This window comes from Dendrobates tinctorius, unplaced genomic scaffold (assembly GCF_039654945.1).
Source record: "Dendrobates tinctorius isolate UK_male_01 unplaced genomic scaffold, ASM3965494v1 ptg000171l, whole genome shotgun sequence".
Lineage (NCBI taxonomy): Eukaryota > Metazoa > Chordata > Amphibia > Anura > Dendrobatidae > Dendrobates > Dendrobates tinctorius.
In genome coordinates this window covers 8,735-35,619 of record NW_027361838.1, presented here as the reverse complement: position 1 = coordinate 35,619, position 26,885 = coordinate 8,735, and the positions used below count along the sequence as shown (strand labels likewise).

Sequence of the window (26,885 nt, the reverse complement as noted above, 5' to 3'; positions counted from 1 at the left end):
GGTTTTGTAAATTTTGTTGTAAAAATGAGAAATCGCTGGTCAACTTTTAACCCTTATAACTTCCTAACAAAAAAATATTTTGTTTCCAAAATTGTGCTGATGTAAAGTTGACATGTGGGAAATGTTATTTATTAACTATTTTGTGTCACATAACTCTCTGGTTTAACAGAATAAAAATTCAAAATGTGAAAATTGAGAAATTTTCAAAACTTTCGCCAAATTTCCGTTTTTTTCACAAATGCAAAAATTATCGACCTAAATTTACCACTAACATGAAGCCCAATATGTCACGAAAAAACAGTCTCAGAATCGCTAGGATCCGTTTGAAGCGTTCCTGAGTTATTACCTCATAAAGGGACACTGGTCAGAATTGCAAAAAATGGCCAGGTCATTAAGGTCAAAATAGGCTGGGTCATGAAGGGGTTAACTCCTGGGTTGCTTTGGCTTTATGTTTTGGGTCATTGTCCATCTGTAGTATGAAACGACGACCAATCAGTTTGGCTGCATTTGGCTGGATCTGAGCACACAGTATGGCTCTGAATGCCTCAGAATTCATTCGGCTGCTTCTGTCCTGTGTCACATCATCAATAAAAACTAGTGACCCAGTGCCACTGGCAGCCATGCATGCCCAAGAGATCACACTGCCTCCGCCGTGTTTTACAGATAATGTGGTATGCTTTGGATCATGAGCTGTACCACGCCTTCGCCATACTTTTCTCTTTCCATCATTCTGGTAGAGGTTGATCTTGGTTTCATCTGTCCAAAGAATGTTGTTCCAGAACTGTGCTGGCTTTTTTAGATGTTTTTTTAGCAAAGTCCAGTCTAGCCTTTTGATTCTTGATGCTTATGAGTGGCTTGCACCGTGCAGTGAACCCTCTGTATTTACTTTCATGCAGTCTTCTCTTTATGGTAGATTTGGATATTGATACGCCTACCTCCTGGAGAGTGTTGTTCTCTTGGTTGGCTGTTGTGAAGGGGTTTCTCTTCACCATGGAGATTATTCTGCGATCATCCACCACTGTTGTCTTCCGTGGGCGCCCAGGTCTTTTTGCATTGATGAGTTCACCAGTGCTTTTTCTTTCTTTCTCAGGATGTACCAAACTGTAGATTTTGCCACTCCTAATGTTGCAGCAATTTCTCGGATGGGTTTTTCCTGTTTTTGCAGCTTAAGGATGGTTTGTTTCACCTGCATGGAGAGCTCCTTTGACCTCTTGTTTCCTTCACAGCAAAACCTTCCAAATGCAAGCACCACACCTCAAATCAACTCCAGGCCTTTTATCTGCTTAATTGAGAATGACATAACGAAGGGATTGCCCACACCTATTCATGAAATAGCTTTGGAGTCAATTGTCCAATTACTTTTGGTCCCTTTAAAAACAGGGTGGCACATGTTAAGCAGCTGAAACTCCTAAACCCTTCATCCAATTTTAATGTGGATACCCTCAAATGAAAGCTGAAAGTCTGAACTTCAACTGCGTCTGAATTGCTTTGTTTAAAATTCATTGTGGTAATTTCTAGAACCAAAATTAGAAAAATGTTGTCTCTGTCCAAATATATATGGACCTAACTGTATAACTCATACATACCCTCCTTTCCTGGGTCAAACCGGGAGACATTCGTTTTGACCACACAACACCATATCGCATACATAGCCATCAGCTTTTGTTTTGGCCAAAAGATTTTTTATGTCTGCAAACACGACAAGTGAAAACATAGCTAGAATTTTGGACCAGCATACAGAACATAATGAAGTATTGAGATACTCTATATAGAACATGAATAAACATAGAAACAACTGAAGAGAGCTTACATCTCCATAAGTTTATACGAAAAATCATGGCAGAAAATAGTAAGAGCGATGCCCAAACTATGCAAAAAGTGCCAATAGTTTTATTAAATACAATTAGGGCAAATACATAGATCTACAATAAATACCAAGTGAACTATACACGATAAAAAACCAGTGGATAATGATGCAACCATGGTGTGACTACACAGGCATGTTAATTTAAGTGAACGGGACAAATATAAATATTGCAAAAAGTAGCTTACAAATTCCCTGGTCACACTATTTCGGGCAGAGAAAGTTACGCCATATAGCATGGGAGATGAAGGCATATATTCCTATATAACAAGGGGAAGGAGGTAAACTGAAGTCACAAAAAGCCCCCTTTAAAAAAAAAGGGGTGAAAATGTGCACAATCAATCACAAAAGTGTGGGTCACTACAGGATAACCCCAAAATTACCCACGACAAGGTAGACTCTTTTGACCGATCCTATTTTACTCTACTCTAACCCAGACCTGGGCAAGGGACGGCCCCCGGGTCGCATCCAGCCCACCCACTGCCTGTGACCGGCCCGCTGAGGGGTCCGGGACTTCTCCGGTTCCTGATTTCCTCATGAATCATTCATGAGGAAAGCAGGAAGAAGGAGTCCCGTTAGACGCGGCGGTGAGCGGAGTGGACCCCGACCTCATGAGAGCGGCACAGAAACATTGCCTCCAGCCCACACACCAGACCTGCGGCGCTGACTGGTCGAGGCTGGAGGGGGGCGTGGTCTGAGAGAGGGCTGCGTAGATGCCGTTGGTGGCGTCTGCTTGCAGCAGTATACATAACACCACTCCTCCAACTCTGTGCTAAAACGTGCGGGCGTGGAGGCGTGGTGTGATCTATACTGCTGCAAGCAGACCAGTGACACTGTGGTGCAACGTAAGGCTAGCATCAATTACTTTAGACTGGGTCTGGACTGGGTGTTTACGTCAGGCCAGGGTCTGGGACTCTGGGTAGAGTGGTCAGCGCCTAATAAAGCCCCTTGTTTATGAAAAGATAGCATATGTATACTATATATTATATACATACATAGTATTGGGTTTGTAATTATATTAGTCCGGCCCTCTGACACCATCCCAATTTCTAATGTGGCCCCATGGCAAAATTAATTGCCCACCCCTGCTCTAACCTATTAACCTTTTTTAAAATAACCAATACTCTTTTTAGGTATATTTTTATTTATTTTTCTTTGAGAATGTTTCATATACATTTTGTAAAATGACCAATATTCCACATACAAGGGACAAATACCATCACACAGTAGTGTAGCTACCGGGGGGCAGAGAGGGCCCACCCGGAGCTACGCTACTGTAACTGTATTGGTGTGCGCAGAATCGATCTCCCCGCACTGCCGCTATGGGCCCCTGAGCCGGCGGGGGGGCCCGGTGCCAGCAGTGGGCCCCCCACCTGTCATCGATTGCAGGCTGACAGCGGGCACAATGATGTCACTGCCCGGCGCCCGCTGTCAGGAGATGAGCGGTAGCAGTGAGCAGCGCAGGAGCCAGAAAGGTGAGTATTGGATTTTTTTTTATGGGGCTGCCTTATACTACAGTCTGCCTCTAGGGGGGCTGCCTTATACTACAGTCTGCCTATAGGTGATGGGGGGTGCTGCCTTATACTACAGTCTGCCTCTAGGGGGGCTGCCTTATACTACAGTCTGCCTATAGGGGATGGGGGGGTGCTGCCTTATACTACAGTCTGCCTATAGGGGATGGTGGGGTACTGCCTTATACTACAGTCTGCCTATAGGGGATGGGGGTGCTGCCTTATACTAGTCTGCCAATAGGGGATGGGGGGTTCTGCCTTATACTACAGTCTGCCTATAGGGGATGGGGGTGAAGCCTTATATTACAGTCTGCCTATAGGGGATGGGGAGGCTGCCTTATAGTACAGTCTGCCTATAGGGTGGGGGTACTGCCTTATATTACAGTTTGCCTACAGGGGATGGAGGGGTGCTGCCATATACTACAGTCTGCCTATAGGGGATGGGGGCTGCCTTATATTACAGTCTGTCTATAGGGGATGGGGGCTGCTGCCTTATACTACAGTCTGCCTATAGGGGATGGGGGCTGCTGCCTTATACTACAGTCTGCCTATAGGGGATGGGGGGCTGCCTTATACTACAGTCTGCCTAGAGGAGATGGGGGGCTGCCTTATACTACAGTCTGCCTATAGGGGGGGTGCTGCCTTATATTACAGTCTGCCTATGGAGGGAGTGCTGCCTTATATTACAGTCTGCTTATGATAGGCTGCAATATACTATTGAGTCTGCCTATGGGGACGCTGCATTATACTGCAGAGTCTACCTATGGGGGCTGCATTATGCTATATTGAGCACTATCTGCTGGTGTATTATACTATATGGAGGCTATCTAGGGGGCCATCACACAGTGTGGAGATTACAGTAAGGGGGCCATCATACAATGTGGAGATTATAGTGAGGGGGCCATCATACAGTGTTGGACCCACCTTTGGGGAATACTAAGGGGTCAGTATGTATATAGTGAGGGGGCATTATTCTGTGTATAGGGGAGCTGTACAGGGGGGAGACTCAGGACATTATTAAATGTAAAGTGGGCACTTATTGTTATAGGGGAACTCAGGTTACTGTGACTGTCAAATGGGGAACACAGAGGGCATTATTACATTCTAGGGGACAAAATGTGGGCACTGTTTTCTAGGGCACTTGCACCCGGCATTACTGTATTATAGAGGGATGCTTTAGAATTTAGAGGTCACACAGAAGCACACAATAGGTGAAGTAATAGGGACATATACAGCAGCAGCGGCTCAGCATTGGGGTATCAGCAGGATGAGGGGTTTGTGCAGGTTGGGGATACATGGTCATGGGGCTGAAATATGAAAAGTGAAACGTGTCTTTGATGTATTCTCTGTAGCCGAGTCCTGGTTGGAGGAGTTGTCATGTCGGTCTGGGCCAGATGGAAAAGACGTGAAAAGTGACCGATTCCATCAGAAAGAACGTCAGCAGTAAGTCACCAACTATAACTGTGCAGTAATCACTTATGTTTTGTAGGACTGGTATTTACCACTGACCATATGGCGGTAATATCCATGTTGGTCTTTATATAGAGATTATTTTCAGTAACAGCGCAGTCATCTCCTACATCCACTATTAGGGTGTGTCACCGAGTTGTAATCAAAGTTACCTGGTTAGGGGCCCACTCAGAAGTTTGGCTCCCCCTGAACCAAAACCCTAGCTACACCTCTGCCATCACACCATGGACGGACCACATATTACCACAACATAGTGACTGAATAATATCATGTACAAGGGAGAAAGACCATCACACTATGACCAAACCACATATTACCACCACATAGTGATCAATAATACCAAATACAATGGACAAATACAACCACATGGTGACCAAACACTACAATCGTGATCATTAATAAAAAATATACAATACTAATATTACCATAAGTGCCGTTATACACAGGAGCTCTGTATATGGTGTATAGTGTACAGGTAATACAGGGCTCACCAGTGACATTATACATGGGAGTTCTGCATATAGTGTCAGTGTCCAAGTAATACAGGGATTACAGGTGACATTGTACACAAGAGCGCTGTACATAGTGTCAGTGTGCAGGTAATATAGTGATCAACAGTGACAATATATACAGGAGCTCTGTACATAGTGTCAGTGTACAGATAATACAGTGATCACCAGTAACATTATACACAGAGCTCTGTATATGCTTTATAGTGTAAGTGTACAGGTAACACACGACTGACTAGTGACGTCTCTAGGTTAAGTTTTTCATCTTCGCTTTTCCTCTTCATCCAGCGCAGACTGCCATCACATCTTCCAGCCAGAAATTGTCTTCAGAAAATAACGCAAACAGCACATTCCCCACTTTTTCCGCAATGTCTACGCTATGCAGCTAAATAGAGACATGCACCCACCATTAATATATAATTAGTAGCTATGCAACCCACCAATCCAAATATAAATTGTAATTTACCACTGTGCCCCCACTGACTAGAAATAGCAACTTTTACCACCCAATAAATATATGTTAATTAGAACCTGTACTCTTTCCCCCAATTCATTACTAGTCACACTTCTGCATCCTCAAATCCACACACTCTGTACTTCTCGCTCCGATTCATTATATTTACATGTCTCTCTGCCTCAATTTATTGTTATGTCCTCACTCCCACTCTCAATTCATCATTTGCTGTCCCCCACCCCCAATTCATCACTATTTGAGCTCCTCCACCTAAATACATCATCATTCACTTTCCCTTGTCCACCACCCTCAATTCATCTTTTTCTGTCACCCAACCCCAATTCATCATTATTTGTGCTCCCCCACCTCAATTCATCATCATTCATTGTCCCTTGTCCCCCAACCTCAATTCATCACCATTTCCACACCCCCAAGCCCATTTTATTAAAAAAAAAAGGTTTTTCATATTTCATACTTAACGTTCATACGATCCCTCGCAGACTCAGCTCTACTTCTAGTGTCTTGGCGAGTGGTGCGCATATATACCAGAGTGTCACAGAAAAGGAGGAGGGACTCCCTTGGAGCTGCACAGCTGTTCCGTGTGGCTCCAGGAAGGCTCCTTGCCTCAAGAAAAAAAATCTAAGTGCAGTTAAATTGCAAAGAAAACAAATGGTAAAAATGACCTAGTGTTATGAATGTCCAGGTAAGGGCAGAGACACACTGGCGAATTTTTCGGCCGAGAATCGGATCGTAAAACTTGCCCTGGCCGGCACCTCTCCTGACCTAAGCATGACAGTGTGATGGATTACTATGCAGCTGTCAAGTTCAGGTCAGGAGAGGTTCCGGCCAGGGCAAGTTTTACAATCCGATTCTCGGACGAAAAATTCGCCAGTGTGTCTCCGCCCTTAGTATGATTACGGCGATTTTTTTTTACCGCAAATTTGTCCAGTTTTTTACTGTTTTAGTGGAAAAAAATGCTTAAATTTTTAGAAAAAAAAATTGGATTATGTCACCATTTTCCGAGACCCCTAAAAATGTGATATTAGGTTGTAGGAGTTGAGCGAAAGATTATTTTTTATTGTGTGAGTCAACATTATCATAATCACTTTTCACTCCATTTTTTGGCAGCACTGCAGTGATGAAAAAAAATGAAAGTTTGTCATTTTTAGTTTTTTTTTTATGTCTGCAGTGTTTACTGGTCAGGATAATTAACTTCATATTTTGATAGATGGACCCGGTGATTACTCATTTGTGTATTTATGTTTAATATATTTTCTTGTTAGGGTAAATGGGGTGATTCAACTTTTTATGCTTTTTTTATTTAATTTTTCTCTACTGTATTTGTTAGTCCCCTCAGGGGACTTGAAACTGGAGTTAAAAGTAAAAAAAAAAAGCGGTATAGATAGCATATGGACACCAGGTATACATGTAGGTGTTTCAATGTCCAGCAGGGAGTCTTAAAGGGAACCTGTCACCCCCCCAGGGCGTTTTTAAGTTAACCCCTTCATGACCAAGCCTATTTTGACCTTAATGACCAGGCCATTTTTTGCAATTCTGACCAGTGTCCCTTTATGAGGTAATAACTCAGGAACGCTTCAACGGATCCTAGCGATTCTGAGATTGTTTTTTCCTGACATATTGGGCTTCATGTTAGTGGTAAATTTAGGTTGATAATTTTTGCATTTATTTGTGAAAAAAATCAGAAATTTGGCGAAAATTTAGAAAATTTCGCAATTTTCAAATTTTGAATTTTTTTTCTGTTAAACCAGAAAGTTATGTGACACAAAATAGTTACTAAATAACATTTCCCACATGTCTACTTTACATCAGCACAATTTTGGAAACAAAATATTTTTTTGTTAGGAAGTTATAAGGGTTAAAAGTTGACCAGCGATTTCTCATTTTTACAATAAAATTTACAAAGCCATTTTTTTTTTAGGGACCACCTCACATTTGAAGTCACTTTGAGGGGTCTATATGGCAGAAAATACCCAAAAGTGACACCATTCTAAAAACTGCACCCCTCAAGCTACTCAAAACTACATTCAAGAAGATTATTAACCCTTCAGGTGTTTCACAGGAACTAAAGCAACGTGGAAAGAAAAAAATGGACATTTTAATTTTTCCAACAAAACTTTTCTTTTAGCATCAATTTTTTCATTTTCACATGGGCAACAGGATAAAATGGATCCTAGAAATTGTTGGGCAATTTCTCCTGAGTACACTGATACCTCATATGTGCTCATAAACCACTGTTTGGGCGCACGGCAGGGCTCAGAAGGGAAGGAGCACCATTTGACTTTTTGAATGGAAAATATGCTGGAATATTTAGCGGTTGCCATGTCACGTTTGGAGAGCCCCTGTGTGCATAAACATTGGAGATCCTCCACAAGTGACCCCATTTTGGAAACTAGACCCCCCCAAGGATCTTATCTAGATGCATAGTGATCACTTTGAACCCCCAGGTACTTCACAAATTGATCTGTAAAAAAAAAAAAGTACTTTTTTTTTTTTCACAAAAATTTTCTTTTAGCCTCAGTTTTTTCATTTTTACATGGGCAACAGGATAAAATGGATCCTAAAATTTGTTAAAAAATTTCTCCTGAGTACACCAATACCTCATATGTGGTCATAAACCACTGTTTGAGCGCACGGCAGGGTCCGGAAGGGAAGGAGCACCATTTGACTTTTTGAATGGAAAATTAGCTCCAATCGTTATCGGACACCATGTCGCGTTTGGAGAGCCCCTGTGTACCTAAACATTGGAGCTCCCCCACAAGTGACCCCATTTTGGAAACTAGACCCCCTAAGGAACTTATCTAGATGTGTAGTGAGCACTTTGAACCCCCAAGTGCTTCACAAAAGTTTATAACAAAGCATTGAAAATAAAAAATATTTTTTTTCCTCAAAAATGAATTTTAGCACACTATTTTTAATTTTCACAAGGCTAACAGGAGAAATTGGACCACAAAAGTTGTTGTCCAGTTTGTCCTGAGTACGCTGGTACCCCATATGGGGGGGGGAACCACTGTTTGGGCACACGGCAGGGCTCAGAAAGGAAGGAGCGCCATTTGACTTTTTGAAATGCAAATTACTTCTAATCGTTAGTGGACACCATATTGTGTTTGGAGAGCCCCTGTGTGCCTAAACATTGGAGTTCCCCCACAAATGACCCCATTTTGGAAACTAGACCCCCTAAGGAACTTATCTAGATGCATGGTGAGTACTTTGAACCCCCAAGTGCTTCACAAAAGTTTATAACGCAGAGCCATGAAAATAAAAAAATTTTTTTTTTCCTCAAAAAATTATTTTTTAGTGCGCAATTTTTTATTTTCACAAGGGTACGAGGATAAATTAGACCCCAAAAGTTGTTGTCCAGTTTGTCCTGAGTACACTGGTACCCCATATGTGGGTGGGGACTACTGTTTGGGTACACATCGGGGCTCGGAAGGGAAGTAGTGACATTATGAAATGCTGACTTTGATGGAATGGTCTGCGGGCATCATGTAACATTTGCAGAGCCCCTGATGTACCTAAACTGTGGAACCCCCCACAAGTGACCCCATTTTGGAAACTAGACCCCCCAAGGAACTTATCTAGATGTGTGGTGAGCACCTTGAACCCCCAAGCGCATCACAGAAGTTTATAACGCAGAGCCGTGAAAATAAAAAATAAATTTTTTTCCAAAAAAAAAAAAGATTTTCAGCCAGCAATTTTTTATTTTCACAGGGGTAGCAGGATATATTGGACCCCAAAAGTTGTTGTACAGTTTGTCCTGAGTACGCTGGTGCCCCATATATGGGGGGAACCATTGTTTGGTCACACATAAGGGCTCGGACTGGAAGTAGTGACGTTTTGAAATGCAGACTTTGATGGAATGGTCTGCGGTCGTCGTTACGTTTGCAGAGCCCCTGATGTGCCTAAACAATAGAAACCCCCCACAAGTGACCCCATTTTGGAAACTAGACCTCCCAAGGAACCTATCTAGATGTCTGGTGAGCACTTTGAACCCCCTAGTGCTTCACAGAAGTTTATAACGCAGAGATGTGAAAATTAAAAAAAATATTTTTTTCCACAAAAATATTTTTTTAGCCCCCAATTTTTTATTTTCCCAAGGGTACCAGGAGAAATTAGACCCACAAAGTTGTTGTGCAATTTTTCCTGAGTACACTGATACCCCATATGTTGGGGTAAACCACTGTTTGGGCACACATCGGGGCTTGGAAGGGAGGGAGCACCGTTTAACTTTTTGAACGCAAAATTGGCTGGAATCAATGGTTGCTCCATGTCGCGTTTGGAGACCCCCTGATGTGCCTAAACAGTGGAAACACCTCAATTCTAACTTCAACCCTAACCCCAACACACCCCTAACCACAGCCCTAACCCCAACACATCTCTAACCTTAATCCCAACCCTAACCCCAACACACCCCTAACCCTAATTCCACCCCTAACCCTAATTCCAACCCTAATTCTAACCCTAATTCCAACCCTAACCCTCTTTCCAACCCTAACCCTAATGGAAAAATAAAAATAATTTCTTTATTTTATCAGTTGATCCTGCCTATGGGGGTGATAAACGGGGGGTTTATTTACATTTCATTCTATTTTGATCACTGTGAAAGTGATCAAAATGAATGAATGGAAATTGGAGCCGGCGGGCGCACTGCGCATGCGCCCGCCATTTTCCAATATGGCGGCGCCCATGGTCCAGGACCGCGGGACACCGGGAGCCATAACGGCACTCGGTGAGTACCGGGAGTTGGGAGGGGGAGCAATCAGAAGCCGGGGGGGGAGATGATGACAGCGGCGGCAATTGCGCCTGCGTGTTGCGGAGGCCCCAGATCCCGCCCCGCAGTGTGCCCGAGAACTCTTGTCACAGCGGGGGCGCCGGCATTCAAAACAGGAGGAGGCAGCGACGCACAGGGGCATCATGATGGTTGGATGGTAGGCGGCTGATACAGTGGGACACACCATACCTATGGGACACATTATAGGTATGAGGAGCCATTTATAAAAGTCGATATTTCAGCATTACTAGGGGTCAGAAACAGAAGAGCCACCTTCACAGAATGCAGCCTTAGTGCTGCTGAAGGTGGCTCTTTTAGTTAAAAATGCCCTGGGGGGGGGGGGGGTGACAGGTTCCCTTTAATCATGTCCTAATAAAATAAACAATAATAAATAATAAACTTTCATGTGTTGAATTGCAGATCATCCATGGACGGGGCTCATTCATAATATTACTTAACCCCTTAACGACCGCCGATACGCCTTTTAACGGCGGTAATTAAGGGTACTTAAACCACAGCGCCGTTAATTCACGGCACTGTGATTTAAGTGAATAGCGCCCCCCAGTGTCGGATTTTCTCCGGGGTCTCGGCTGCCAGGGGTAGCCGAGACCCCAGAGAACATGAATCGGTCGGTTTTTACCGACCCCCGCTTTTGCGATCGCCGTTATTAACCCTATAACGGCGACCGCAAAAAAAAAAAAGCCGCGATTTTACATTTAATTTCTCTTTCCTCTGATGTGATCGCACATCAGAGGATAGAGAAATAGGGTCCCCGGACCCCTCCCGGTACCTCTCCCTTGTCCTCCGTCCCCTCCCGTTGGTCCCGCGCCCGCCGGCGTCATCCGATGGGCGCCGCCATCTTGAAAATGGCGGGCGCATGCGCAGTGCGCCCGCCGGGAATCTGCTGGCTCCGGCTGGCAGATTCCATTCATTATTTTGATCACTATGATAAACGATCATAGTGATCAAAATAATAAAAATAGTACATAACCCCCCCCCCCCGTTTATCACCCCCTTATATAGGCACACATAATGAAATAAAAAAAAATATTTTTTTTTTCAGTTTTCCATAAGGGCTAGGGTTAGGGTTAGGCTAGGGCTAGGGTTAGGCTAGGGCTAGGGTTAGGCTAGGGTTAGGGTTAGGCTAGGGTTAGGGTTAGGCTAGGGCTAGGGTTAGGCTAGGGTTAGGCTAGGGTTAGGCTAGGGTTAGGCTAGGGTTAGGGTTAGGCTAGGGTTAGGGCTAGGGTTGGGCTAGGGTTAAGGGTTAGGGTTGGGCTAGGGTTAAGGGTTAGGGTTGGGCTAGGGTTGGGTTAGGGTTAGGGCGAACTAGGATTATGGTTAGGATTAGGGATTAGGGTTGGGATTAGGGTTAGGGGTGTGTTGGGGTTAGGGTTGGAGCAAGAATTGAGGGGTTTCCACTATTTACCAACTTTGGGGGTCTAAAAATTGGGGTCTAAAAAAATCACTTTTGTGGAAATAAAAAAAGACTTTTTATTTTCACGGCTCTGCGTTTATAAACTTCTGTGACGCGCTTGGGGGTTCAAAGTGCTCACCACACATCTAGATAAGTTCCTTAGGGGGTCTAATTTCCAAAATGGGGTCACTTGTGGGGGGTTTCCACTGTTTAGGCCCATCAGGGGCCCTGCAAACGCAACATGATGCCCGCAGACCATTCCATCAAAGTCTGCATTCCAAAATGGCACTCCTTCCCTTCCGAGCTCTCCCATGCGCCCAAACAGTGGTTCCCCCCCACATATGGGGTATCAGTGTACTCAGGACAAATCGCATAATAACTGTTGGGGTATGATTTCTCCTGTTACCCTTGTAAAAATAAAAATTTGGGCGCGAAAAGATCATTTTTGTGGAAAAAAAATGGATTTCTTATTTTCACGGCTCTACGTTATAAACTTCTGTGAAGCACTTGAAGGTTCAAAGTACTCACCACACATCTAGATAAGTTCCTTCATGGGTCTAGTTTCCAAAATGGAGTCACTTGTTGGGAGTTTCCACTGTTTAGGCCCATCAGGGGCTCTGCAAACGCAACATGATGCCCGCAGACCATTTGCATTCCAAAATGGCACTCCTTCCCTTCCGAGCTCTCCCATGCGCCCAAACAGTGGTTCCTCCCCACATATGGGGTATCAGCGTACTCAGGACAAATCGCATAATAACTGTGGGGGTATGATTTCTCCTGTTACCCTTGTAAAAATAAAAATTTGGGGGTGAAAAGATCATTTTTGTGGAAAAAAAAATGGATTTCCTATTTTCACGGCTCTACATTATAAACTTCTGTGAAGCACTTGAAGGTTCAAAGTGCTCACCACACATCTAGATAAGTTCCTTAATGGGTCTAGTTTCCAAAATGGAGTCACTTGTTGGGGGTTTCCACTGTTTAGGCCCATCAGGGGCTCTGCAAACGCAACATGATGCCTGCAGACCATTCCATCAAAGTCTGCATTCCAAAATGGCACTCCTTCCCTTCCAAGCTCTCCCATGCACACAAACAGTGGTTCCTCCCCACATATGGGGTATCAGCGTACTCAGGACAAATCGCATAATAACTGTGGGGGTATGATTTCTCCTGTTACCCTTGTAAAAATAAAAATTTGGGGGTGAAAAGATCATTTTTGTGGAAAAAAAATGGATTTCTTATTTTCACGGCTCTACGTTATAAACTTCTGTGAAGCACTTGAAGGTTCAAAGTGCTCACCACACATCTAGATAAGTTCCTTAATGGGTCTAGTTTCCAAAATGGGGTCACTTGTTGGAGTTTTCCACTGTTTAGGCACATTAAGGGCTCTCCGAACGCAACATGGCATCCGATCTTAATTCCAGCCAATTCTGCGTTGAAAAAGTCAAACGGTGCTCCATCCCTTGCGAGCTCTGCCGTGTGCTGAAAAAGGGGTTTACCCCCACATATGGGGTATCGGCGTATTCAGGAGAAATTGTACAACAAATTTTGTGGTTGATTTTCTCTTTTAACACTTGTGAAAATAAAAAAAATTGGTTCTGAATTATTTTTTTTCCAAAAAAAAGTTAAATGTTAATTTTTTCCATCCACATTGCTTTCGTTCCTGTGAAGCACTTATAGGGTTAATAAACTTCTTGAATGTGGTTTTGAGCACCTTGAGGGGTCTAGTTTTTAGAATGGTGCCACTTTTGGGTATTTTCTGTCATGTACACCCCTCAAAATGACTTTAAATATGATGTGGTCCCTAAAAAAAAAATGGCTTTGTAAATTTTGTTGTAAAAATGAGAAATCGCTGGTCAACTTTTAACCCTTATAACTTCCTAACAAAAAAAAACTTTGCATCCAAAATTGTGCTGATGTAAAGTAGACATGTGGGAAATGTTATTTATTAAGAAATTTATGTGACACATCTCTCTGATTTAAGGGCATAAAAATTTAAAGTTTTAAAATTGCAAAATTTTAAAATTTTTTGCCATATTTCTGTTTTTTTCATAAATAAACACAAGACTTATAGAAGAAATTTTACCACTAACATAAAGTACAATATGTCACGAAAAAACAATCTCAGAATCAGCAGGATCCATTAAAGCGTTCCAGAGTTATAACCTCATAAAGGGACAGTGGTCAGAATTGTAAAAATTGGCCTGGTCATTAAGCTGCAAACTGGCTCTGTCGCTAAGGGGTTAAGAGTACTGCCTGGAATAAAGAATGAGAACTAAACATCCTCAAAGAGCAAACTCTCCCAACAATCCAGTAGCAATGTGGTGAATAATGCTTTCTCCAGCATGATGGAGACCAGACCGCAAGGCAAAAGTGACAGCCAAGGCTAGGTTCACATTTGTGGTTGAGTCCACAGCGTATCGTCCGCAACCATGAACGCATGCAAAAATGCATGCAAATGCCTAAAAATGCAGCGGTTTTTAGCTGCATCATCTTACACAAGATGTCAAATAAACGCTGCGTTTTTATGCATTTGCATGCGTTTTTTTATGTGCATGCTTCCCATTTGGAAATTTTTTTCCAGGAGATATTCTGGGAGACAAGCCACGCCCAATGGGCATGTCTCATGGGATTTTGTTATATAGACCCTTGTAGAGCTGAAAACAGCAGATTTTGAGGCTGTATCCTGCGTCAAGATGGATATTCCCAAGGAGAGTTTCTTGTTTAAACTGGATTTGGATATCAAATTGGCTCTAGCCTTTGCTTGTGAGCAAGAAAGGGAAAGAGAAAGAAGGAGAAGATGGCGTTGACGCTTTTGTCAACACCCCATTCTTGAAGTCCGGGAGAGCCATAGAGCCTACCACTCCTTATTCAGTGAGCTCCGTGAAAATCCGGACAAATAGTTTGATTACACGTGGATGTCTCGAGAGCTTCCAGGAATTGCTGGGTCATGTAGAAGGAGCCATCATCAGACAGGACACCCAGCTCCGTAGAGCTATTCCAGCTGAGGAACGTCTGCTGGAGACAGAAAGGTGCGTAATATTTAAAAATAAATGCACGCCTGTCATAATTAATATTGTTCTGCAATGTCCCTTTTTTGGGGGGGCAAAACCCCTTGTCGTTAATATTATTATTCATAAAAATGTTTTCTTTTTCTGTTTGGCAGATTTCTGGTTACCGGAGAGAGCCTATTATCGCTCCATTTCCAGTTCCAGATAGGCCTTTCCACCCTTTCTGGGATTGTTGCGGACACCTGCCGGGCTTTGTGGGACGTGCTTAGTCATGAATTTATCCCCCTACCCAACATGGAAATCTGGCAGGAAAATGCTGAAAAATTCAGGGAAATTTGTAATTTCCCCAACTGTGTGGGAGCAGTGGATGGGAAACATATTAAGATAACAAAACCGTCTCGAAGTGGATTACTTAAACTTTAAAAAATACTTTTCTTTAGTGCTCATGGCCATAGCAGCCACAGACTGTAGTTTTATTGCCATCGACATTGGTTCTTTTGGCCGTGGAAATGACTCCCAAACCTTTAAAAACGGACATGGGCCAACGGTTATATACCAATACTTTTAATTTCCCCCTCCCACGACCTCTTCACAACATTCAAGGCCCGCCAATGCCATTTGTTGTGGTTGGGGATGAGGCCTTTCATACTCCAGTCGGGACTTGAACCACACAAAAAGGATTTTTAATTACCGACTGACCAGGACCCGCAGAACTGTGGAGTACGCCTTTGGTATTCTTGTCTCAAAATGGCGCATTCTAGGGACAGCAATTAATCTTAAAATTCAAACAGTCGATGAAGTCATCAAGGCTTGTGTGGTTCTCCACAATTACATAATGGCTAAAGAGCGACCATCCTTCGAACTAGACAAACCAGTTGCTAACCCATTGCCAGATTACCAGCATCACCCTCTGAGGACAACAAGGGAAGTTGCCGAAATGAGGGATACATTTACAGACTACTTTGTTTCTGAGGTTGGACGTGTGGCATGGCAAGATGCAATGGTTTAATGTTTAAATTGTATGTAATGTTATGGCCTTTGAATGTTTACCTGTATTTTAAATGTTTTATGTTACATAAAAAAAAATTTGTACAACACCTGTTTACTTTATGTCCCCATGCTTTACACTTCACCTGTTCTATGTGTCAGTGCTATGGTTGGTTCTCATGAGCGCCATCATCTCTTCAGTCTGCATTAATCTATAGTCCAATAGATTAATGCGCACTGAAGAGATGGAGGAAATGTACTTCATATCTTTACTCACCAGCCCGTGTGTCAGAACTACTGCACTCAAGATGCCAAAAAATACAGCATCCTGAGTGTAATAGTACTTGGGCAGGTGAGTATTGCAGACCCCTGACCATTTCTGTTGTTTACCTTTTTTTTGGGGTGAGGAGCATCAGGCCTCTGTTTTTTTTCCACCACATAGGTTTTCCATGACAGAGACAATACCAAAATAAAAAAAAATTGTGTTTCATGGAGCTATGAGGTGGAAAAAAACAGTGTGTTTATACGGCGATTTGTGTGTTGCCGGCGCACGGTGTAAGTTGCCGGCGACACAAAGAACAAACAGTGGTATGGGGCAAACAACAAACATTTTTATTGAAAATATATACACTCACTGGCCACTTTATTAGGTACACCATGCTAGTAACGGGTTGGACCCCCTTTTGCCTTCAGAACTGCCTCAATTCTTCGTGGCAGAGATTCAACAAGGTGCTGGAAGCATTCCTCAGAGATTTTGGACCATATTGACATGATGGCATCACACAGTTGGCGCAGATTTGTCGGCTGCACATCCCTGATGCGAATCTCCCGTTCCACCACATCCCAAAGATGCTCTATTGGATTGAGATCTGGTGACTGAGGAGGCCATTTGAGTACAGTGAACTCATTGTCATGTTCAAGAAACCAATCTGAGATGATTCGAGCTTTATGACATGGCGCATTATCCTGCTGAAAGTAGCCATCAGATGTTGGGTACATTGTGGTCATAAAGGGATGGACATGGTCAGCAACAATACTCAGGTAGGCTGTGGCGTTGCAACGATGCTCAATTGGTACCAAGGGGCCCAAAGAGTGCCAAGAAAAAATTCCCCACACCATGACACCACCACCACCAGCCTGAACCGTTGATACAAGGCAGGATGGATCCATGCTTTCATGTTGTTTACGCCAAATTCTGACCCTACCATCCGAATGTCGCAGCAGAAATCGAGACTCATCAGACCAGGCAACGTTTTTTCAATCTTCTACTGTCCAATTTCGATGAGCTTGTGCAAATTGTAGCCTCAGTTTCCTGTTCTTAGCTGAGAGGAGTGGTACCCAGTGTGGTCTTCTGCTGCTGTAGCCCATCTGCCTCAAAGTTCGACGCACTGTGCGTTCAGAGATGCTCTTCTGCCTACCTTGGTTGTAACGGGTGGCAATTTGAGTCACTGTTGCCTTTCTATCAGCTCGAACCAGTATGCCCATTCTCCTCTGACCTCTGGCATCAACAAGGCATTTCCGGCCACAGAACTGCCGCTCACTGGATTTTTTTTCTTTTTCGGACCATTCTCTGTAAACCCTAGAGATGGTTGTGCGTGAAAATCCCAGTAGATCAGCAGTTTCTGAAATACTCAGACCAGCCCTTCTGGCACCAACAATCATGCCACGTTCAAAGGCACTCAAATCACCTTTCTTCCCCATACTGATGCTCGGTTTGAACTGCAGGAGATTGTCTTGACCATGTCTACATGCCTAAATGCACTGAGATGCCGCCATGTGATTGGCTGATTAGAAATTAAGTCTTAACACACAGTTGGACAGGTGTACCTAATAAAGTGGCCAGTGAGTGTATATATATATATATTTTTACATACTGAGGGGGAAATGTTACGGACCAGGGGGGTGTGCAGACAGGAGGATTGGCTTGGGGTGGATGCTGAAGGGGGTACCAGGGGAAGCGGCTAATAGATGTGTGGGGTCTGGGAGATCAAGGATGGAGGTGGACACATTAGGAGTGGAAACATGGGACGGGAGAGACAAATTAGACGGGAGGGACAAATTGGACATAACAGACACATTGGGAGGTGAGGGTGGTGGAGGGAGCACCACTGTCTTGTCTCTGTTCCCTTTTCTTTTTTTTCTGTCTCCCATGTGTTGGGTGGCTGCTCGACTTTCTTCGCCTTGGAGTGGTGGGTTGAGAAGGTGTGGTGGCGGTGGACGCAGTAGGACCCGCAATCTATGAGCTGGTGGACGACCTTGATGTAGCCGGAACCTGCGTACTTGTGGCGGTGGACGGCTGGGCAGGATCAGGACTCCAGGTGATGGTGGCAGTGGGAATCCGAGCAGGACTAGGTGTGGTGGTGGAGTGGCTCTCAGCTGCACTCGGCATCGTGGAGGCGCTGTAGTGAAGTGCGGCAGGACTGGGCACGGTGGTGGCCATACAGGGGTATGCAGAACTCGGTAGAGCTGTGAACCGGGTAACTAGTGGCACAGTGGGAAATACCGGTGCCAGCGGGTACAACCGAGTCTGCTGCATAGCCTGAACGTATGCAGCATTGCAGGCCTGCATCACATTCAGCTGAAGTTCAGGCGTAAGGTTTTCCGCAATGCCCCGTTCAATGGCCATAAAAAAATGATGTGCTGGCCACTGTATGTCGAATTCCAGACGGTCAAGTCGCTGGTGGACAGACTGGAAAAGTGTGTCAACATGGCTCCTAACACTATCCAGTCTACCATCGACTTCATGCCATCCTGGAAAACCGAGCTCAAGTGTAGAAACTCAGGCATGATTGTCCTGTCCGAGGCCTTCTGCCGTTGTCGTGAAGACCAAACATTAAAAAAAAGAGGTGGAGGAGGCCTGGGACAGGGGAAGGCCTGATGGGTTAGCTGCCTGTTCTTCAGCTTGTGACGCAGGCCTACTTTCTGCGTCGCTGGTGGATGGCTGGGACTGCTCCGAGGCTGTTCGTTGAAGGACCGCTCCAGAGGACGAACCAGGCTCCAGGGTGCTGCTCCAGGTGCTTTGAAAAGAAAAGCCAAACATTAGTACCACAAAACAATATATTGTGCAAGCGCCATCTCCTGTGGAATAGAAAAAAATCAGATTAGGGAACACAACACAAAAATACTTACGTTCTCTGAGCAAGGACGGGCCTCAGGAAAGCCAGCATATGGTGATACTTGTTCTTCCTGAGCCTTGCTGCACCACCACAACTGCCACTGCGAGCCTGATTCTCCTGCCTGAGGTCCTTATTGGAGCGATCCTTCATTGAACGCCACCGGGTTTTGACTTTGGTCACTGTGAAGGGGGATAAAAAAAAGGGTTAAACAATGCACTTTATGCCGGGATCACACAACCATGTGTGATGCGAGAAACTCGCAGGAGTTTATCGCATCACACATGGTTGTGTGATCCCGACCTTTACAGGTTCACTGCTGTGTCAGACAACATTGCAATACTTACGAAAGTCCTTTCTGGCTCTTGGCGTAGCGTTGTCCCAGTCATCCATCAGCTCTTTGGCCACCTCATTCCACTGCCGCCGAAGCACCACCATTTCCGAGTGGTCACCAAGCCGGGTGTCCCACAGGGCAACTCTCTAATCAACGAGGGAGATGAGGAGATCAGTCCTCCTCCTGCTGTGGAACCTAGAAATGAAATAAAAACATTACTGTTGTCAAGATAAAACAAGGAAAATCCCCCCCACCCCCCAAAAAAAAAAAAAAGCCAGAAAAACTAGCAACATTCAAAGAAAAAATAACTTATATGCCGTCTGCCCACGGGTCCTTGTGCCTCCCTCTGCTTGACCTGCTCCTGCTGGTGTGGTTCCTGGCCACTTGATGAAGTGTTCTGTAAAAGAAAAAACATGATTTTGGCACATATGTACAGTGATACTTACCAACCATAGTTGCAAAGATACTCACGTCAGAATCCTGTCCTGCCCTGTCTGCTCAGGGCTAGAGGCCATGCTGAAGAGTGCTGCAAGACAGAGACAGAACATTACAGACTGCAGGGAGTTAAATTACAAAAGACACACAGACATTAGGTTGTATACTTACATTTGCCTGGAATTCAGTAATGTAAAGTCTTGCTGTCTCCAGTGTCTTGAGAGTAATGGACAATGACTGAACAGCCCCTCTTTTTATCTATTTTGTGTGGGGGGTGGCTAACCAGTGTCTAGACAAGTTTAATCAGGAAAAACACATGCGTACGGAAACGCTAGCGAACGCATGTACTAGCGTTAGCATGCGTTATCATAGACTGTAATGCATTGTTTCGACGCATTCCTTCCGCAAGCGGTCGCATGCGTATGGAGGCGGCAAATTGCCGCCTCCAAAATTGCAACATGTTGCGTTAGCCACGCCCCACCTCAAATGCCAAAACGACGCATGCGTAGTGAAACGCGGCTAAAAGCAATGACCAATCCTCAATAAGTGCAAGGAAAAGCACTGATTAGACAAGAACAGGCGGTCATCAATCAGGAGATACCCAGCTGCCAGAGCAAAGGGTCGAAGACTTGAAAAATAAAGGTTTTTACACAAACTTGATGTATTTGTCAGTAAGGCCTCATACCCATTGGCGATTAAATCGGCCGATTGCAATCCGATTTTTAATCGGATTGCACTCTGACCCATGTTAGTCAATGGGTGACATCTCACTTGCAAATTTTTTCTCAGCCAAAATCGGTCTGAGAAAAAAATCGCAGCATGCTGCGATTTGCAGCAATTTTAAACAATAGAAGTGAATGGGTGCGATTAAAAAACGGACCAAAAACGGACCATCCGTTTTTAACGGATACATCACCATTCTGTGGTATAGGACACTGTAAATGGTCCTGTAAATGACTGTAGAAAAAGAGTGGCTGGGGAAAAAAAAGGATGGAAAACAAAAAAAAAAAAAAAATCGCATAGAAATCGCATGACATTGGCATAACACTCCACCCTTTTTTCCAGTCCAGAAATCGGACCTTTTTTTAATTGCCAATGGGTATGAGGCCTAAAAGTGAAAAACTTCTGAAATACTACTTTTAGGCCTCATACTTTTACATTGATGCCCTATCCTCAGGCTGATCGGCTGGGGTACGGGACTTGGCGCTCCCGCCAACCAGCTCCTGGCCAGAAGTGCTGTGGAGCGGGTACTACAATATTTGCCTCTTATTCAGTTCAATAGGAGGCGGCAGGGGCGTAACTACCACGGTCGCAGCAGTCGCCACTGCGACGGGGCCCAGGGGGAGTCAGGGGCCCGGCAGGCATATCTCCCAATGGGATAATCCCGTTTTTGACCCCCCCCCACCTGCTAGTCTATTTTTCCCGCACTGCACTGAGCCGCCACGCCCCCCCATGCATCCCATCCTCTCCCTCCCGCAGAGACCCACCGCAGTCCCTCACAGCCTGCAATGACGTTGCTAGGCTATTTTCTCTAATGTGTGCACAGGACCTGTGATGAGGTCACAGGAGGGGAGGAGTCAGGGGTCACATGATCAGGGGCCTCGGTGTCTGCAGGACTCTGCTGTGCAGGTTGTCATTGTGCTGGATGAGGTAAAGTTTGTGTGTGGGGTCAGGAGAGGTTTACAGGGTGGATGTAGCCAGGGCCGGTTTTAGACAAAGTGGGGCCCCAGGCAAAAGTTTAAAGTGGGGCCCCAAATGCTAACATTGTAAAATCATACATTTAGTTTACATTACATGAACAGTTGGCAGAGGGGCCTGGAGCCAGTGCTGGCACTGTGGCCCCCATATTCAGGGGCCTTATATCGGCCGATGGGTCTGCCACTATTGGCATTACACAGGGGCGTTGCTAGGGTCAGAAAAGATTGGGGGGCCCAAGCCCAAAAGACAAAGATTTGTTCCCCAACCCCCTCTTTTTTTTTTTTTTTTTTAACACTGCAGATAACAGCAGGGCTCCCAACCGTCCTGGATCCAGCGGGACAGTCCAGATTTTGACACTCCCACCTGCGGGATTGTTTTCCTGCACTGCAAATCAGCCGCCACGCCCACCTGTAATTTCAGAAGGGACTGTGTACTGATCGCCATACAATTCCCTCTATACACAGCACACTCCAGAACAGAAGCCCTCCCTGCTCACGTGACCAGTCACATGACTGTGACCTCATCCTACGCAACACCAGAGAGAGCAGTAATAACTCTCTGAGAACAGATAATGTAGTAGACGTCACCTGCAGTCCTATGTAACACCACAGATAGTCTTACTCTGAAATGCTATGGCTATGTTCACATGCATTTTTTTTCAGTAGCCAAAACCTGTTCTATTGGCAGTAAAAATGTTGCATTTAAAACACCTGTTTTTCAGCTTGTTTTCTGGTGTTCTTTACACTTTTTTCAGCTTTTTTTAAAGTGAGGATGTTTGCTTTGTCTACAGTATGTTTAAGGCCACGTTCACACATTGAGTATTCGGTCAATATTTCACATCAGTATGTGCAAGTCAAAACCAGGAGGGTGAGAAATCCAGAAGTGGTGATGTGTTTCTATTATACTTTTCCTCTGATTGTTCCACTGCTGTTTCTGCATTACAAATCCTGATGTGAAATACTGACCAATTACTAAACATGTAAACGACACTTAATAGTTTAATTCACCAAAACCACTAAAAAATTGCAGCGAAAAATGCCATTGCAATATCTGCAGCTTTCTTTTTTTATATTCTTTCATTGCTTTCTACAGGTGAAAACACACTGAATGAAGTGACACGCTGCAGATTTAAAAAGTGCTACAGTTCTGAAATTCAATCAGAAAAAAACAAGCGCATGCTGGAGATTTCGGAAATCTCATATGTTTTGCTGGCACTTTAAAAAGCCGCTTTTGGCCACGGTCATATGCAGAATTTTTGCAGCTTTTTCTTCTGCAAATAAGAAGTTTACAGCACAAGCAAAGACTGAGATTTTCAGTGCTCTCCTGCACACCCTTTTATTTTCTCCTGACTGAATTTCACAACTGCAGCATTTTTTAAATCCGCAGCGTGTCACTTCTTTCAGCAATTTTTTTCACCCGTAGAAAGCAATGAAAAAGTTTTAGGAAAGCTGCAAATGTCGCAACGTTGTTTTTCGCTGTTTTTAGTGAATAAAACAAACTTTATCAAACATGTACTGTAGACAAAATGAATACTATACAAAAAAAAAACAGCAAAAGCTCTAAGGGTCTGTGTCCACAATCAGTAAACTCTGGATGCTGCGTACATCCGCAGCGGCCAGATGTTACAGCATAGTGGATGGGATGAACACATGTCGAATCACCTGCGTAAGATGGCAGCACTTTAGATGTCCGCTGCGTCCAAAGTGCTGCCATTTCCGGATCGTCTGCACATACCCTAAAAAATGGGTGTTTTGGAAGCAGTGTTTTTACTGCCAAGAGAGCTGGCTTTGGCAGCAAAAACAAAAAAAATGCACCAAAAACGCTGATTCAAATGCACACCTGTACTAGTACTATATACTGTATATGTATGGTTTACCCTTATTATTTCACATGGGAATTCATTTATTTCTATATCATAAATCCCCTGATTCAGCAGACAATATCCCTGTCTTGTGTCATCCAGACAGTAGTGACAGGAGGTCGCCCTGCCACATTACAAGCAGTGATTTAGTGACTGTGGTCAGAGCTGATGCTGATCGCTGCTGTATGTGGCTGTGAAACCTGATCCTGCAGCAATCAGCACAGAGCTCTGGACCACAGTGAGTAAATCACTGCACTCTGACCTGTTATTGCTGCTCTTACCAGGTTCTGTGGCTTCACTTAGGCATATCCATTCTCAGGACAGTGCTAGGAGCAGTCATGATCAGGACTCAGGAGGAGACATACAGAGCTGCGGGCATCTTCCTGCGCTGTCACTATGCTGTAATCGGCCCCTCCCCCTCAACTTTTAACGTAACTGCAGGGAGAAAGAGACAGGGGGGCTCAAGGGGCTTTGAGACATGTCAAGACTTCAGAGCAATGCAAAGCATTATTCACTGCTGTACACCCTCCGGGCACTTGATAAATGGGCTGCAGACGCAGGGGGCCCGCTTTGTAGGTGGGGGCCCAAGGCATCTGCCTGGTCTGCCTGTCCCAAACGCCGGCCCTGGATGTAGCAGTGCTGTGTACAATTTTGGACGGAGCAGAGCCGTGTGTGTAGGAGGTGTATGGAGCGGAGCTGTGTGAGTACAAGGTGTATAGAGTGGAGCCTTGTGTGTAGGAGGTGTACGGAGCGGACTAGGAGGTGTACGGAGCGGAGCTGTGTGAGTACAAGGTGTATAGAGCGGACTAGGAGGTGTACGGAGCGGAGCTGTGTGTACGAGGTGTACAGAGAGGAGCATATGGCTGTATTCACACTCTTGTGCTGAGGGCGCTACACTATCTGGAAGGGCCGCAGGTCCATATGGAGCCACGTGTGTACGAGATGGACGGAGCGGAGCTGCGTGTGTACAAGGTGGACGGAGCGGAGCTGTGTGTACGAGGTCTACAGAGAGGAGCCGTGTGTGTAGGAAGTGTACAGAGCGGAGCATATGGCTGTATTCACACTCCTGTGCTGAGGACGCTGCACTATCTGGAGGGGCCGCAGGTCCATATGGAGCCATGTGTGTACAAGGTGGACGGAGCGGAGCTGCATGTGTACGAGATGTGCGGAGCCGTGCGTGTACGAGGTGGACGGAGCGGAGCGGTGTATACGAGGTGTACAGAGAGGAGCCGTGTGTGTAGGAAGTGTACAGAGCAGAGCATATGGCTGTATTCACACTCCTGTGCTGAGGACGCTGCACTATCTGGAGGGGCCGCAGGTCCATATGGAGCCACGTGTGTACAAGGTGGACGGAGCGGAGCTGCATGTGTACGAGATGTGCGGAGCCGTGCGTGTACGAGGTGGACGGAGCGGAGCGGTGTATACGAGGTGTACAGAGAGGAGCCGTGTGTGTAGGAAGTGTACAGAGCAGAGCATATGGCTGTATTCACACTCCTGTGCTGAGGACGCTGCACTATCTGGAGGGGCCGCAGGTCCATATGGAGCCACGTGTGTACCAGGTGGACGGAGCGGAGCTGCGTGTGTACGAGGTGTACGGAGCGGAGCCGTGTGTGTACGAGGTGTACAGAGAGGAGCCGTGTGTGTACGAGGTGTACAGAGAGGAGCCGTGTGTGTACGAGGTGTACAGAGAGGAGCCGTGTGTGTACGAGGTGTACAGAGCGGAGCCGTGTGTGTACGAGGTGTACAGAGCGGAGCATATGGCTGTATTCACACTCCTGTGCTGAGGACACTACACTATCTGGAGGGGCCGCAGGTCCATATGGAGCCACGTGTGTACGAGGTGGACGGAGCGGAGCCATGTGTGTAGGAGGTGTACAGAGAGGAGCCGTGTGTGTAGGAGGTGTACAGAGAGGAGCCGTGTGTGTAGGAGGTGTACAGAGAGGAGCCGTGTGTGTAGGAGGTGTACAGAGAGGAGCCGTGTGTGTAGGAGGTGTACAGAGCGGAGCCGTGTGTGTAGGAGGTGTACAGAGCGGAGCCGTGTGTGTAGGAGGTGTACAGAGCGGAGCCGTGTGTGTAGGAGGTGTACAGAGCGGAGCCGTGTGTGTAGGAGGTGTACAGAGCGGAGCCACGCATGTACGAGGTGGACGGAGCGGAGCCGTGTGTGTAGGAGGTGTACAGAGCGGAGCCACGCATGTACGAGGTGGACGGAGCGGAGCCGTGTGTGTAGGAGGTGTACAGAGCGGAGCCACGCATGTACGAGGTGGACGGAGCAGAGCCGTGTGTGTAGGAGGTGTACAGAGCGGAGCCACGCATGTACGAGGTGGACGGAGCAGAGCCGTGTGTGTAGGAGGTGTACAGAGCGGAGCCACGCATGTACGAGGTGGACGGAGCGGAGCCGTGTGTGTAGGAGGTGTACAGAGCGGAGCCACGCATGTACGAGGTGGACGGAGCGGAGCCGTGTGTGTAGGAGGTGTACAGAGCGGAGCCACGCATGTACGAGGTGGACGGAGCAGAGCCGTGTGTGTAGGAGGTGTACAGAGCGGAGCCACGCATGTACGAGGTGGACGGAGCAGAGCCGTGTGTGTAGGAGGTGTACAGAGCGGAGCCACGCATGTACGAGGTGGACGGAGCGGAGCCGTGTGTGTAGGAGGTGTACAGAGCGGAGCCACGCATGTACGAGATGTACGGAGAGAAGCCGTGTGTGTAGGAGGTGTACAGAGCGGAGCATATGGCTGCATTCACACTCCTGTGCTGAGGACGCTACACTATCTGGAGGGGCCGCAGGTCCATATGGAGCCATGTGTGTACCAGGTGGACGGAGCGGAGCCGTGTGTGTACGAGGTGGACGGAGCGGAGATGTGCATGTATTTTTAGCATCGGTGGGGGCCCACAGCTTTGTAGTTACCTGACTGGGAGGCGGAATGTGCAGTAACAAGCCCAGGTCACTACAAGCAGACTGCCAGCTCCACACTTCTGGCCGGCAGGAGTGCCAAGTGTCAGACCCCGGCATCAATGTAAAAGTAGTGGCCAACCTCTTTATTGTCTGGCTTTTCCTGTACAGTGGGCGCCTGCCCAGAGCCACATGTGACCTGCGGCCCCTCCAGATAGTGTAGCGTCCTCAGCACAGGAGTGTGAACACTGCCATACGTTACGCTGAAAACAAGCCCCGTTTCCCGGCTATGGAGGGGGCTAGGGTCACGCTGAGGGGAGCCGGCAGAAACACAGCGCACCACTCGCTGGTGGCCCCGCCCTGCCGGCACTTACCTCACCTCACAGCCGGCGCCGCCAGCACATGGCGGACTCTATATAAGCATGGCTGCCGCGTGTTGCGGACGGGAGCGTCCCGGGATGAGCAGCCAATGTGGCGGCTCTGTGTACACCACACTGACACTGTGAAGAACACTACTACCACAGGCCGCCGTGTCCTGTATGCCATGA

The 26,885-nt window shown here is 45.9% G+C and overlaps 1 protein-coding gene across 3 annotated transcripts in view; it reads right to left on the bottom strand.

Annotated features, from left to right (window-relative positions):
• SS18 (SS18 subunit of BAF chromatin remodeling complex) overlaps positions 1-26,371 on the bottom strand; it is a 97,432-nt gene extending 71,061 nt beyond the window's left edge. For 2 of the 3 annotated variants that reach the window (XM_073550812.1, XM_073550813.1), the window contains exon 1: positions 26,353-26,371. The gene's annotated coding sequence lies outside the window, so the exon portion shown is untranslated. Of the gene's footprint in view, positions 1-23,728; positions 23,750-26,352 lie in introns of those variants that run through there. The other variant, XM_073550818.1, reaches the window with a different exon arrangement.
• Positions 26,372-26,885: the final 514 nt, after the last annotated feature.